The sequence below is a fragment of the Erpetoichthys calabaricus genome, chromosome 13, assembly GCF_900747795.2.
Source record: "Erpetoichthys calabaricus chromosome 13, fErpCal1.3, whole genome shotgun sequence".
Lineage (NCBI taxonomy): Eukaryota > Metazoa > Chordata > Cladistia > Polypteriformes > Polypteridae > Erpetoichthys > Erpetoichthys calabaricus.
This window is the reverse complement of record NC_041406.2, coordinates 22,755,737-22,768,652: the sequence shown is the minus strand read 5'-3', so window position 1 is coordinate 22,768,652 and position 12,916 is coordinate 22,755,737.

Below are 12,916 nucleotides of genomic sequence, written 5' to 3'. Positions count from 1 at the left end.
AGACCACTTCTGGCCAGACTTCTCCGGACAGTAGATGGGTGTTCCTGGGTCCCACTGGTTTCTGCCAGTTCTGAGCTGATGGCACTGCTGGACATCTTCCGATTTCGAAGGGTAATAAGCTTGACGTGTCCTTCATCTGCTGCACTAAGTTTCCTTGGCCGACCACTGCGTATACAATCCTCAATGTTGCCCGTTTCTTTGTGCTTCTTCAAAAGAGCTTGAACAGCACATCCTGAAACCCCAGTCTGCTTTGAAATCTTTGTCTGGGAGAGACCTTGTTGATGCAGTATAACTACCTTGTGTCTTGTTGCTGTGCTCAATCTTGCCATGACATGAAACTGTCTTCCACAACCTCTCCTTGGTAGCAGAGTTTGGCTGTTCCTCACCCAGCTTTAAGCCTCCTACACAGCTGTTTCTGTTTCAGTTAATGACTGGGTTTCAGCCTACGTGTGACATTGATGATCATTATAGCACCTGTTTGGTAGAATTGGTTGATCATACACCTGACTATAATCCTATAAAATCTCTGACTTTGTGCAAGTGTACCTAGAAGAATTGATGCTGGTTTGAAGGCAAAAGGTAGTAACACCAAATATTAATTTGATTTAGATTTTTCTTTTGTTCTCTCACTTTGCATTTTGTAAATTGATAACAATAGACAATCATTATTTATATTTCTGAAAGCATTCTTTGTTTACAGCATTTTTTCACACCTGCCTAAAACTTTTGCACAGTACTGTAAGCTCTGAAAGATATAAAGACGTTGGAATGGTACTGTGCAGAGGAATCTCTTATAGCATATTTTCCAGCTTGTGATAAACATTGTAGATAGAGAGCACAGTGCCATTACACATGAAGTGGGAGAGTATAAAGGTATTAAAAACAGAAATTTTGATTCTTAGTTTTTTGGAAAGAAATGTATAATTTCATCCATCTAATTTAGCTTAATTTCAACAGTGTAACAATGTAAACTCTGACACTGGAAAATGTAGAATACTTTAAATTCTAATACTTAAATAAAAAATATGAAAGAAAATAAGAGAAAATTATCCCATATAAGCTTACCTCCAAAAGAGTTCAACATCAAGAAAAACATGACCACAATACCTCCTTGCTAGAATGCCTTGTGTGAGGTTAATTCTAGATTCAAGCAATGTACCTTCACCAAACTGATTCAACAGATTTTAATTTCTCTGGCAATTTACAGAAAATTCTCTAAATCACACAAAGAGCTGATGTGACACTGCTTGCCCATCACTCATTGGTTGCTCTTTCCTATTTGTGTTAACTCCTATGGACCTTGGATCTGTAAATTATACCTATAACCAAAGTATTTCCTAACTTGTGTTGTTTCTGTAGTGTGATACTTTAAACTTTTTGTATTTATGTGTCTTGTTAAAAAGTACTATAAATACTGTTAAGAACAATATACAAATCCAGAATTACCAAACCAGTTTGTTTTTGAAAGCTTTAAAGGAACAGTCCAACAAAAAGTAAATACCTTTTATGTTACTTACAATATGTACTTTGTAGTGGTGTCCAAGAAAAAATAATAATCTCATATTTTAATGGAGAGAAACAGGTTTATGGCATAATAGAATCTAACAGCAGTTCTGTACAACCTTTAAGTAATACACATACTTTTATGCTGTTAACGCAAATTGTATGCTATTTAAACGTTTATGTTTTGAGATTCAACAGTCTTTATCCTGATGAGTATCATGCATTATTTAATTCTTCTTGTTCGTTGGTCATTCATTAGTCAACTATTTCTTTAAGTAAAATACTATCTCAAGAAGATTCTTAATTCAGAATCTTGAAATCCATGTTCACCCTTCCATCCATGTACAATATCTTATTCAAGAACCGTCCTAGTTCAGAATATCTATCTATCTATCTATCTATCTATCTATCTATCTATCTATCTATCTATCTATCTATCTATCTATCTATCTATCTATCTATCTATCATATAGTGCCTTTCTATTTTAATTCAAAATCCTGATGAGTGCCATGTCCCAACTTAATAGTATCAGCTCCAAAATCAGAAACCAACCATAGCTTGTGTTTTTGTAATGTAATAAATATTTCTGGTCTTATGGTGAGTTAAGTATACTCTTATTTTTTTATCTAGGGAATTTAGCAATGTTAGTATTTGTAAATTTTACTGCTTGCATCAGAAGCATCTTGTACTGAGGTGTCTGTTTAAAAAAAAAAAAAAAAATGGGTACAACATTCAGGAATTCCCTCAACAAGATCAATGAAAATAGTCTAGTATGCTATATATTTATGTTTTAACATGAAAAAGTATTTCTATTTGCATTATATAAAGTATACTGTGTATAACAGGTATTAAATGCAAGTTTCTTGCTTAGACCAGTTAGGATATTTTAGAAAACAAATACTGTTTGTTAATTTGATAGAATGAAGCAGTGGGTAGCTGTATTGGGTTAAAAGACTACGCAAGGATATAGTCCATTTATAGTTTGCACTTTGTCCTTGTGTCTACTTGTGGTGTTTTTTTTTTGTTTTTTATTCTCTCCCAGGTTCTGTGGCCTTTCCCCCTCAAGCCTAAAGATGTGCCAGTTAATTAGCAATTCCAAATTGGTTTCAGTGGGTGAGACTTGGATATGTGATGGACTGCCTTAGTATACAGGATTTTATTTAATTATTTATTTATAAAGTCGCAAAGCACTGTACACCATAGAAAACAATTACACACAGTTACAACAAAAAATAAATAAATTATACTAACATTTCAACAAATGAACAAAAAACGGAAGAGCCAAAAATGGCTACCCGTGTGCTATCCTACAAAGGTGCCTCTTCAACTGTTTTTTAAATGTATCAATTGTTTCAGTAGCCCAAAAAGCACAAGGAAGGCTATTCCACAATTTCAATGTCAATTTATTTATATAGCACATTTAAAACAACATAGTAATGCTGTGGCCAAAGTGCTTTACAATAATAGAATAAAAGAAAAACAAAACAACATAAAAAACATAAATAGAAATAAAATATATGAACATAAAATAAGATACATAATAAATAGAAGTAATGTTATATAATCACAAAGAGGAAAAAAACATCAGTATTACTGAAGGTCACGGAATGCAAGTGAATAGAAATGAGTCTTTAATCTTGTTTTGAACAGTTCAATTGTAGACGACTCCTTTATGTGATGAGGTAAAGAGTTCCACAGGCGAGGAGCAGCAGCTGCAAAAGCCCTGTATGTCCCCCTTGGTTTTACACTTGGTACGAGGGACAACAAGAAACAACTGACCAGAAGATCTAAGCACTCTACATGGCTGGTGTAAAGCACACAGTTCAGATAAATGGACAGGAGCAAGCCCATGTAAAGATTTAAAAACTAGCAGCAAGATTTTAAAATCAATTCGAAAACTGACAGGCAGCCAATGTAAAGAAGCTAAAATAGGAGGAACAGAGTCAGACTTTCTTGCCCCAACCAGAAAGTGATTTCAATGCAATGGACTATAAAAAGCCAGTTCCCACAAGACTTCAGCTGAGTATGTGGAACAGTAAGAAGGCCCTGGTTAGATATTCTAAGTCGGCAACTGGTAGTATAATGTTGTAAAAAATCTGAAATATATTGTGTTGTTTGACCATGCAGTGCTCTACAGGTGATTTAGTAAAATTTTAAAATGGGTTCAACATTCCACCGGAACCCAATAAAGCAAAGATAAAATCAGAGTAATGTGAGACCACTTACTAGAGCTGGTTAAACAATCTAGCAGCAGCATTCTGAATAGACTGAAGACGCAGTAGCAATGTCTTTTTTTTAAACATGTAAATAAAGAATTATAATAATCAAGGTGTGAAAAAATAAAAGTATACATTAATGTCTCCTTTTGAGTCTTCAATACCATTGTTCTTAGTTTTGATATAATCCTCAGGTGATTAAAAAGCAATAGTGAGATAAGGACTTAACATAGGCATCAAGATTTAAAGAGTGGTCAAACTTAACACCCAGACACAAGATATAAAGTTGGGTGAAACAGCCGATAACCTGAGACTGGTCTCTGCATGAAAATTTAATTGGGCAATAATTAAAACGTTAAGTTTTTTTTGGAACCGAGATGTAAGAAATTAACAGCTAGTCATTTATTTTTTTCACTCAGGCATTCAAATAGGGCAGATAACTTATGGTGGTTTTGTGGTTTAAAAGAGCATGAAAGCTGAATATCATCAGCAAAAATGTGATATGAAATATCTTTAAAAGAACTTAAAATCTGAGCTGAAGGTAGAATGTACAAGGAAAATAGCACTGGCCCAAAAACGGATCCCTAAAGCACTCCACATGACAAGGATGCTGGGGCTGACATGTACTCACCTATGCTAACCAAGAGACTCCTTTCTACCAAATAAGAAGTAAACCAGTCTAAGGCATTCTCAGAGATACTTTAACCTGTTAAGTAGAAGTGTATGGTGTACTGGATCGAATTCTTCACTAAGATCCAAAAATATAAGGATGGAACGTGCCCCAGCATCAGCACCCATCAGAAAGTCATTAGCCATCCTAAGAAGTGCCGTTTCTGTGGAATGTTGTAATGAAATGGACCTAAAATTTGATATTTAATAAGAAAAGCACTCAGCTGTGATTTGACTACCTTTTCTAAATTTTTAGCTAGTACAGTGGAACCTCGGTTCACAAACGTCTCGGTACATGTACAAATCGGTGTACAACCAAAAAGTTTGCCAAACTTTTGCCTCGGTTCACGACCACACACTCGCTATACGAACAAGCCAGTTTCCCTTTCGGTTTGTACACGTTCAGTCTCTCCCTGTGCATTTCCTGTGCAGTGAGCGAGAGGGAGAGAGCAAGACACACACATACACACACAGGCAGTGCACGAGAAAGAGAGACGCGCACACACACAGGCAGCGTGAGAGAGAGAGACAGATGCACACACACAAGCAGTGTGAGAGAGAGAGGGCTGGACGCATAAGATTGGAAGGCAGTTAAAGAATGCACTGGGCTTGATTTTGTTTTCACTTCTGTTTACAGCGATCGGTTCATAGCGTGCATTGTTGCAATGTTACTTTTCTTAGTGGTTTATTAAATTACAGATTTTTTCAAATGTTCATTTTTTTCCCTGTGCTTAAAACTCATTAAAAAAAAGTGTTTTTAGCCAGCGGTTGGTAGCGCTATAGCGCGAACTATTGCAGTGTTAGTTTTCTCTGTTGTTCAAGGTTTTCTCAGTGTTATTCAAAGTTTTTACATTTAGTTTACTATTACGCTGTGCATTCTATGGTTTAATTAACTATATTTGTGCTTAAAAACTTAAAAAAAATATATATTTACATACAGTTCGTATGGTCTGGAACGGATTAATTGTATTTACATACAAGCCTATGGGGGAAATTGCTTCGGTTCACGACCAAATCGGTTTACGACCAGAGTTTTGGAACGAATTATGGTCGTGAACCGAGGTTCCACTGTAATGGGAGTTTAGAGGTAGGCCTCAGATTATTAAAATCAGAGGGATTAAGATTGATTTTTCAACAAAGCCTGCATGATAGCAGACTTGCAATAAATTGGAACAAACACAGTGAGGAGAGAAGAATTTATCATGGCCACCAAATTTGGGCCAATCAAGCGAAGAACTCATAAAAATAGAGAGGTTGGAAGAATATCCAACACACAAAGCAAAGGATTAAAATTCTTAATTAAAGTAAGAAAACTGTCAAGAAATACTGGGGAGAAGGAATTCAGACTGAAAGAGCAAGGGGGATCAGCCTGCACAAAGTTTGGAAAAGCCGAAATATTTGATTGAAAGGAAGTGACTTGGTCAAAAAAGTAGTTGAGTGTATTGTTACAATCAGTATTTGAAAAAACAGGAAAATTAACAGAGACAGGATAAACGATGTTAGAAGTAGTGTTAAACAAATCTTTGAAATTAAATGAACGATTTTATATCAATTGCGCAAAATACAAAGCCCTAGCTTCCTTTTACTGTGTTATTATAAGTGCATTGCAAATCTTTTAAATAAACTTCCAATTCAGTCTTTCAACAGTTGCACCTAGCACTACGAATAGATTGATTTGATCAGGGCAAAGACTTGCCAACATGACTACGACCTGATTTGAAAGTGCAAAAGAGTTTAATATATCAGTACATTGCAGGTTGCAAAAGTAAACTGATGCCTCAGCATCATTCTCATCAAAGTCTTTTGAGCTATTAAACCGAGTAGGGAACTGAGCTTGTGCACATGTAGGTTGCCTAAGAGGGACAGGGTCAACAGAATATAGCACATCAAACAAAATACATTTGTTCCTGCCTTAAGCACAGTGCTGCCAGGATAGACTCCAGCACCCCACTGTTATAAACTGAACTCCGCAAGCTTGGTAATGTTATAGTCAAGTGATAACCTTGCCAGGGTAATACCGTGAGTATTTTCCAGTGAACTGTTTAACTTGTGATATACTGTGTAGCCACTAGGCTACACAGTCTGCATACAAATAATTATGTACTACAGGATATGATTGCATTTTGCAAATCTTAGTATCATGAGTTTCCTGTATATTTAATATGATTGCAATAACTTACTGTTAGGATATCTAGTAAAAACCTCAATAATATTTAGTATTTTGACCAACGTTCAATGTCATAAGTGCTAAGAGTATAGTTTTGCCATTTATGCAAAGTTTCTTTTTTTCCATTACCTGACAAGTAATCTTTTTTTTAATACTTAACAGGATTTTACCAGAGTTAGACAAGGACTGCATCTTCATAAGAAAAAATATGTACAGGTTTTGAAGTGAGAAAATTTTCTACGAATTTTCCAAACACACCAGTACTCCTTGCATGAACTGAAGTGAGCAGGTAAGATGTACAGAGAGAGAAAGAGAGAGAGAGAGATAGACAAAGAGATGAGAGAAAATTAATGGATGGACCAGATTAAAGGCCACTTTTGATGTGAAAGACGTCTTTTAGACCAAGCAAAGGCTAAGATTAAAGCGTAATTGTTCATAGCTGGAAATGTGAATAATGTCTAAGAATAAGTTCAAGTTCCATTAGTGTTTATTTTAACAGTTTCACTGAATTCTTACAAGGCAACAATGGCAGGTTGTTTGCAAAAGATCAAGAAAAGTGAGATATTCTACAATAGGCTTGAAAATGTTCTGGATCCTAATTGCTCTTACAACAAAAAAAATTTTGTTGATGTTATTTGGCTGGACCAGACCAAGGGGTCGCTCACGTAACACCTGGCTACGGCAGATAGGTCATTTCTGGAGGGTGGGACTGGGCTGCGTGTCTGCCTGGGGGGTTGCCAACCTGGATTCCAAGCTATTTCATCGTGTGGTGGGTGCGGCAACGAACTGTACCATTGCATGATCCCCAACTTGACTTGACTTGATAATATTTGCAGGATACTCTCTCTATGAATTATAATAAGTATGTTTATTTAAGGATGACGGGCAACCCTAGTGTGTGTACTGGTTATGCAGAGTAACAGTGTTGCGTACAGTACACTCAAAATAGCAAAAAGAATGTGAGGCCCTTAAGAGGCCAGGACCTTAAGGTAGGCCTTACCCCAGGCAGCCTGAGTCCAAACTCCACAGGCAAGCTTTGGCTTGTAAAGTCTCAAAATGCAAAGTTATAAAATATCTTAAATGTCTCAAAATACACTAAAATGCCTTCCTAGGTAATGAAACCATCAGATCTGTTGCTAGAGGGACAAGACCAACAAGGAATCTTTATAAATGCAAAATGTATTCAAGAAAAAATTTTAAAAAATGAAGGCAAATGCAAAAATAAGCTGAAAGGATTTGCCTAAAAAGGCAGTCCAAGACGAACCAAACACCAGTCCTAGAAGACAGAAGCAAAAGTCCCAAAACAACCTAGAATAAATACTATACTGACTATGAGCTCTCTTCTACAATCAATGAACCGCTGAAGAACCTACTTCCCATTCTGAGATGTAAAGGCTGAGGGCAGACCTTCAGCAGTGATGTTTGGTTGATCCTACCCTTTGAGGTTCCACCCACAATACACAAGAAATGAAAACAAATAGAATACATACACAATATATAAATAATAAATAAACATAATGGTGTTAACAAAGTATACAGAATAACAAAAACATGTTAAAATAATATTCAAAAACAGCAAAAAAACAATAAATAAACTTAACCCAGTGCACTAACAGCAGTTTATGGAGAAACTGGAGTCAGATGTACAAACAAAAGTTTAGTGATCAAAACCCAGAATCGTAATCGAAAACCAGCAAAGTAGTCAAATGCCAAAAAGGTGCAAATAACCAGGGCTAAAATGTGGGTGATAAATTATAGTCTAAGGCCAGGGGAAAAAAAGGCATTACCAGAAAGTTCTTAATTAAATATCAGAAATAACTATATACATAAGAACATATCACATTTGACAAACAAGACGAGGATAACGGAATTTGGCTGGATCTCCTTTATCGATACCTTTCAGAACTTAAATACTGGACTTGTTTATTTAAACAATGGAAATTTTCAAAAACAAATTACTGTGCCTATAAAAAGTATTCATCCCTTTGTAATTTTCACATTTTATTGTTATACAACATTGAATCAGAATGGATTTGTTTGGCTTTTTTGACTCTGATCAACAGAAAAAGACCCTTTAATGTCAATGTGAAAGCAGACCTCTGTAAAGTGGTCTACTAGCTTAATTAAAAATCTGAAGCACAAAATAATTGATAAACATGTTCACTTCCTTCAGTATGACACACCTAAATCATTAGTGGGGCAGCCAATTTCTTTTACAAGTAAAAGCAGAATTAGTTCAATTTAGATCACCTGTCTGGGGTTTCAATTGATTGTCGAATAAATGCACCTTATCTGGGCGGCCCACCTTGTGGCAAGTCAATATGGTGGTCTAACCTACACAATGAAGACATAAGAACACTCCAAATACCTCCATGAAAAGTTCATTGAAAATCACAAGTCTGGTGATGGAGACAAGAAAATATCCAAGTCACTGAATATCCAGTTTATTCAGTCATTAATAAATGGAAGAAGTTTGGCATAAAGCAGGACATTTATAAAAAAAAACAAGTTAAAGCGCTAGAAGAAAACCAGTAGAGGAGGCCAACAAGAGACCTCTGAAAATTTTAAAGGAGTTACATGCTCAAGTGGCTAAGATTGAGAAGACTATGCAGACAACAACTGTTACCCAGGTGCTTCACCAGTTGCAGCTGTGTAGTAAAATGACAAAGAGAAGACACATACAGGAAATCTTGGCTATAGCCTGCAAGAAGGCACGTGGGAGACTCTGAAATCAGAAGGGAGAAGGTTCTATGGTCTGATGAGACCAAAAGTGAGCTTTTTGGCCAGCAGGCTAAATGATTTCTTACACTGCACATTATCAAAAGCACACCATACCTGCCTTGAAGCATGGTGGTAGAAGCATCATGTTGTGTGAAGGCTTGTAAGGGTAGAAAGAATGCAACAAAATACAAGGAAATCAAGGTGGAAGAGTTGATGCAGTCTGAAAAGAACCAGTACATTGAGAGATTTCTTACCAGCAAGACAGCAACCTGAAGCTTAAAGCCAAAGCTTCACAGGAATGGCTTAAAAATAACAATGAGAATGTCTTGGAGTGGCTGAGTTTGAGTCCAGATCTCAGTCCAACTAAGAATTTGTGGATGGATTTAACTAAGGCAGGTTCACTTACAATCTCCCTGCAACCTGACAGCTTGAGTAGTTTTGAAAAGAGAAATGGGGAAAAATGTTAGTGTTCAGATATGCAAAGCTGAACAAAGTCTTGAAACCCGAAAAATCGATCATAAAAATCAAACCCCGACTTATACATCCGTTCAAAAATGTGACACTTAATTTTTTTTGTTTTTTACATCTTCTTGCCTCCTCCAATCTTGCATCAGTTTCTCAGACACATCGAATTTTGTTGCAGCACCGCAGTTACCAATTTCTTTCGCCACTTGAACGACTTTTCATTTAAAACCAGCTACATATTTTCTTCTGATCAAACGCTCCATCATAGATAAGGGATGCTCTTACGATAAAGGTGTTTGAGGGTGTGAGATACAAAAAACACAAACCAGTGCAAATGTTACTTCAGAATAGTTTGGGTATTACCGTGTGGTCACATAGGTACAATACATAGAAAAAAAAAAACCAAAAGGCAGTGTGCTCCGTGGTTACCCTCTCAGGTGGGCGTTAGCATATCTCTTTGACCAATAGACCAATAGTAGAGTTTTCCGCATTCGACTTAAACGACAGACATTATAAAATACCGGAAATTATATGGTAAAATCAAGCCCTGACTTATTCACGGGTATATACATTATACTAAATATTTATTTGAAGAGGTTAATACTAATATGACCGATTATTTTGTGTTTTATATTTCTAATTAATTTAGAGCACTTTGCAGAGATCTATTTTTACTTTAAAATTAAAGTCTTTTTCTGTTAATCAGTGTCAAAGAACTGAATCAAATCCACTGATATTCAATGGTGTATAGCAGTAAAATATGAAAACGTCCAATGGAGTGAATACATTTTACAGGCACTGAATATACCATACCCAGAGAACTTTGTCTGTGGTCATTTTACTATCCGAAAAGATCAATGCACATCTTTTTGGTAATATTAAAAAGGCAAGTTTACACTGGGATGTTATAGTCACGAGGGACTTTAACTACCCAAACATTAACTTGGGTAACCTTGCAAATAATAGAAAACAAGAGTAGGAGTTATTAAATGTAGTTAGTGACCATTTTTAACACAGTATGTTAAAGCAACAATGCAGGGGGAAGACTGTCTGGATTTAGTATTTTGTAATAGTCAGGATAGAATTGAGGGTGTAGAGGTGATTGAAGCAGTTTTAGTGTTTTGGAAGAGTGTGGATGTTAAGACTAAAACTGTTAAGTTTAACTTTGGTAGGGCAAATTTTGAGCAGATGTGGCAAAATCTAAGGAGGATAGATTGGAATAAGCTTTTAAGTGCAGAGACAGTCAAGGTGCAGTAGAGCAGGTTTAGAAACCTGCAGCATATAGTGCAGGAAAGATACATACCTAATTTTGGAATTAATAACAAAGTTAAAATAACTCTGCAGTGGGTTAATAAAGAATTAAAAAAGAAGCTGCAAAGGAAAAAGCAGATGTATAAGGTGTATAAGACTACTACCACCAATATGAATTGTAGAGCATATGAGAACATGAGGTCATCCATTAATGAGGATATTAGGTAGGCTAAAAGTCACTTAGACAGTTATATAGCAGATAAGGTGAAAGATGACCCAATGAGATTCTTTCAGTATTTTAGTAGTAAAAGAACAATCAAGAATCAGGTGAAATGCACCAGGAACAGTAAAGTGGAATTTAAAAAAATAGCAGATACTCTAAAGTCACATTTTTCAGAAGTTTTCACATGAGAGGAAGTGGATAACCACCCAGTGGTAAATGAACTACTAAGGAGGTGCTGATTGATTTAGAAATTGTACAGGGAGAAGTACTGTACTGCTCAGATTAAATAGGCCGAAATCAAACAAATCACCAGGACCAGATAATATTTACCTTTGAGTTCTTAAGGTGGCTAGCGAGTATATATAAACCCTTGACACATTTTTAAGAAGGCACTTCACGCTGGGGAAATTCCAATGGACTTGAAAATGTCAAATATTATCCCATTATAAGAAAGGGGTTATTGAATAGATCAAATCAACTATAGGTCAGTAAGTTTAATGTACATCACAGGTAAACTAATGGAAGAATTATTAAGGGATCTATTTTGGGTCCTATTTTATTCTCTATATACCTTCACCCTATTAGAGCCATTTTTAGGAAATTTTTTTCTTTTCATTGCTATGCTAATGATACACAGGTTTGTATTCTCGTCTGCAATGAATCAACTGCACATCTGTCTTTTTGAACTAAGATCCTGGATGGCTAATCATTTTCTTGATCTGAATCAAAATAAAACGGAGGTGCTTATAGTGGGTCCATCAGCTAAAGCCCAAATTGGTCTTGGACTTCTCGGCTCTTTCTCTGTCTTTTGCAAACCTCAAGTCCGCAATCTTGGTATTATTTTTGACAGTAACCTTTCTTTTGAGAAACTGATTAATTCTGTATTCAAGAGTTGCTTTTTCCAGCTTCATCTTTTAGGTAAGATCAAGCCTTTTTTTTATCTTCTAGGGATCTTGAGAAAGCTACTCATGCTTTTATCTTTTCTCCCCTTGATTACTGCAACTCGCTGTATTCTGGGATTTGCAAATCCCTGATACGCAGGTTACAGTTGGTCCAGAATGCTGACGCTCGCTTTCTGGTTGGGGCAAGAACGTCTGATTCTGTTTCTCTAATATTAGCTTCTTCACACTGGCTGCCTGTCAGTTTTCGAATTGATTTTAAAGTCTTGTTGCTAGTTTTTAAATCTTTATATGGGCTTGCTCCTGCCTATTTATCTGAATTGTATGCTTTATACCAGCCATCTAGAGTGCTTAGATCTTCTGGTCAGTTGTCTCTTGTTGTCCCTCGTACCAAGTGTAAAACCAAGGGGGACAGGGCTTTTGCAGCTCCTGCTCCTCGCCTGTGGAACTCTTTACCTCATCACATTAAGGAGTCGTCTACAATTGAACTGTTTAAAACAAGATTAAAAACTCATTTCTATTCACTTGCTTTCCGTGACCTTCGGTAATTCTGATGTTTTCCTCATTGTGATTATGTAATCTTACTTCTATTTATTATTTATTTTACTGATGTTAATTTATTTTATTTCTATTTAAGTTATTTATGTTAATTGTACGTTTTTTTCTTCTATTATTGTAAAGCACTTTGGCCACAGCATTCCTATGTTGTTTTAAATGTGCTATATAAATAAATTGACATTGACAAGGGTGAGATTGAGCAGCACATGGCAAGAATAGGAGGTATAATGAACAGTCAGTGGG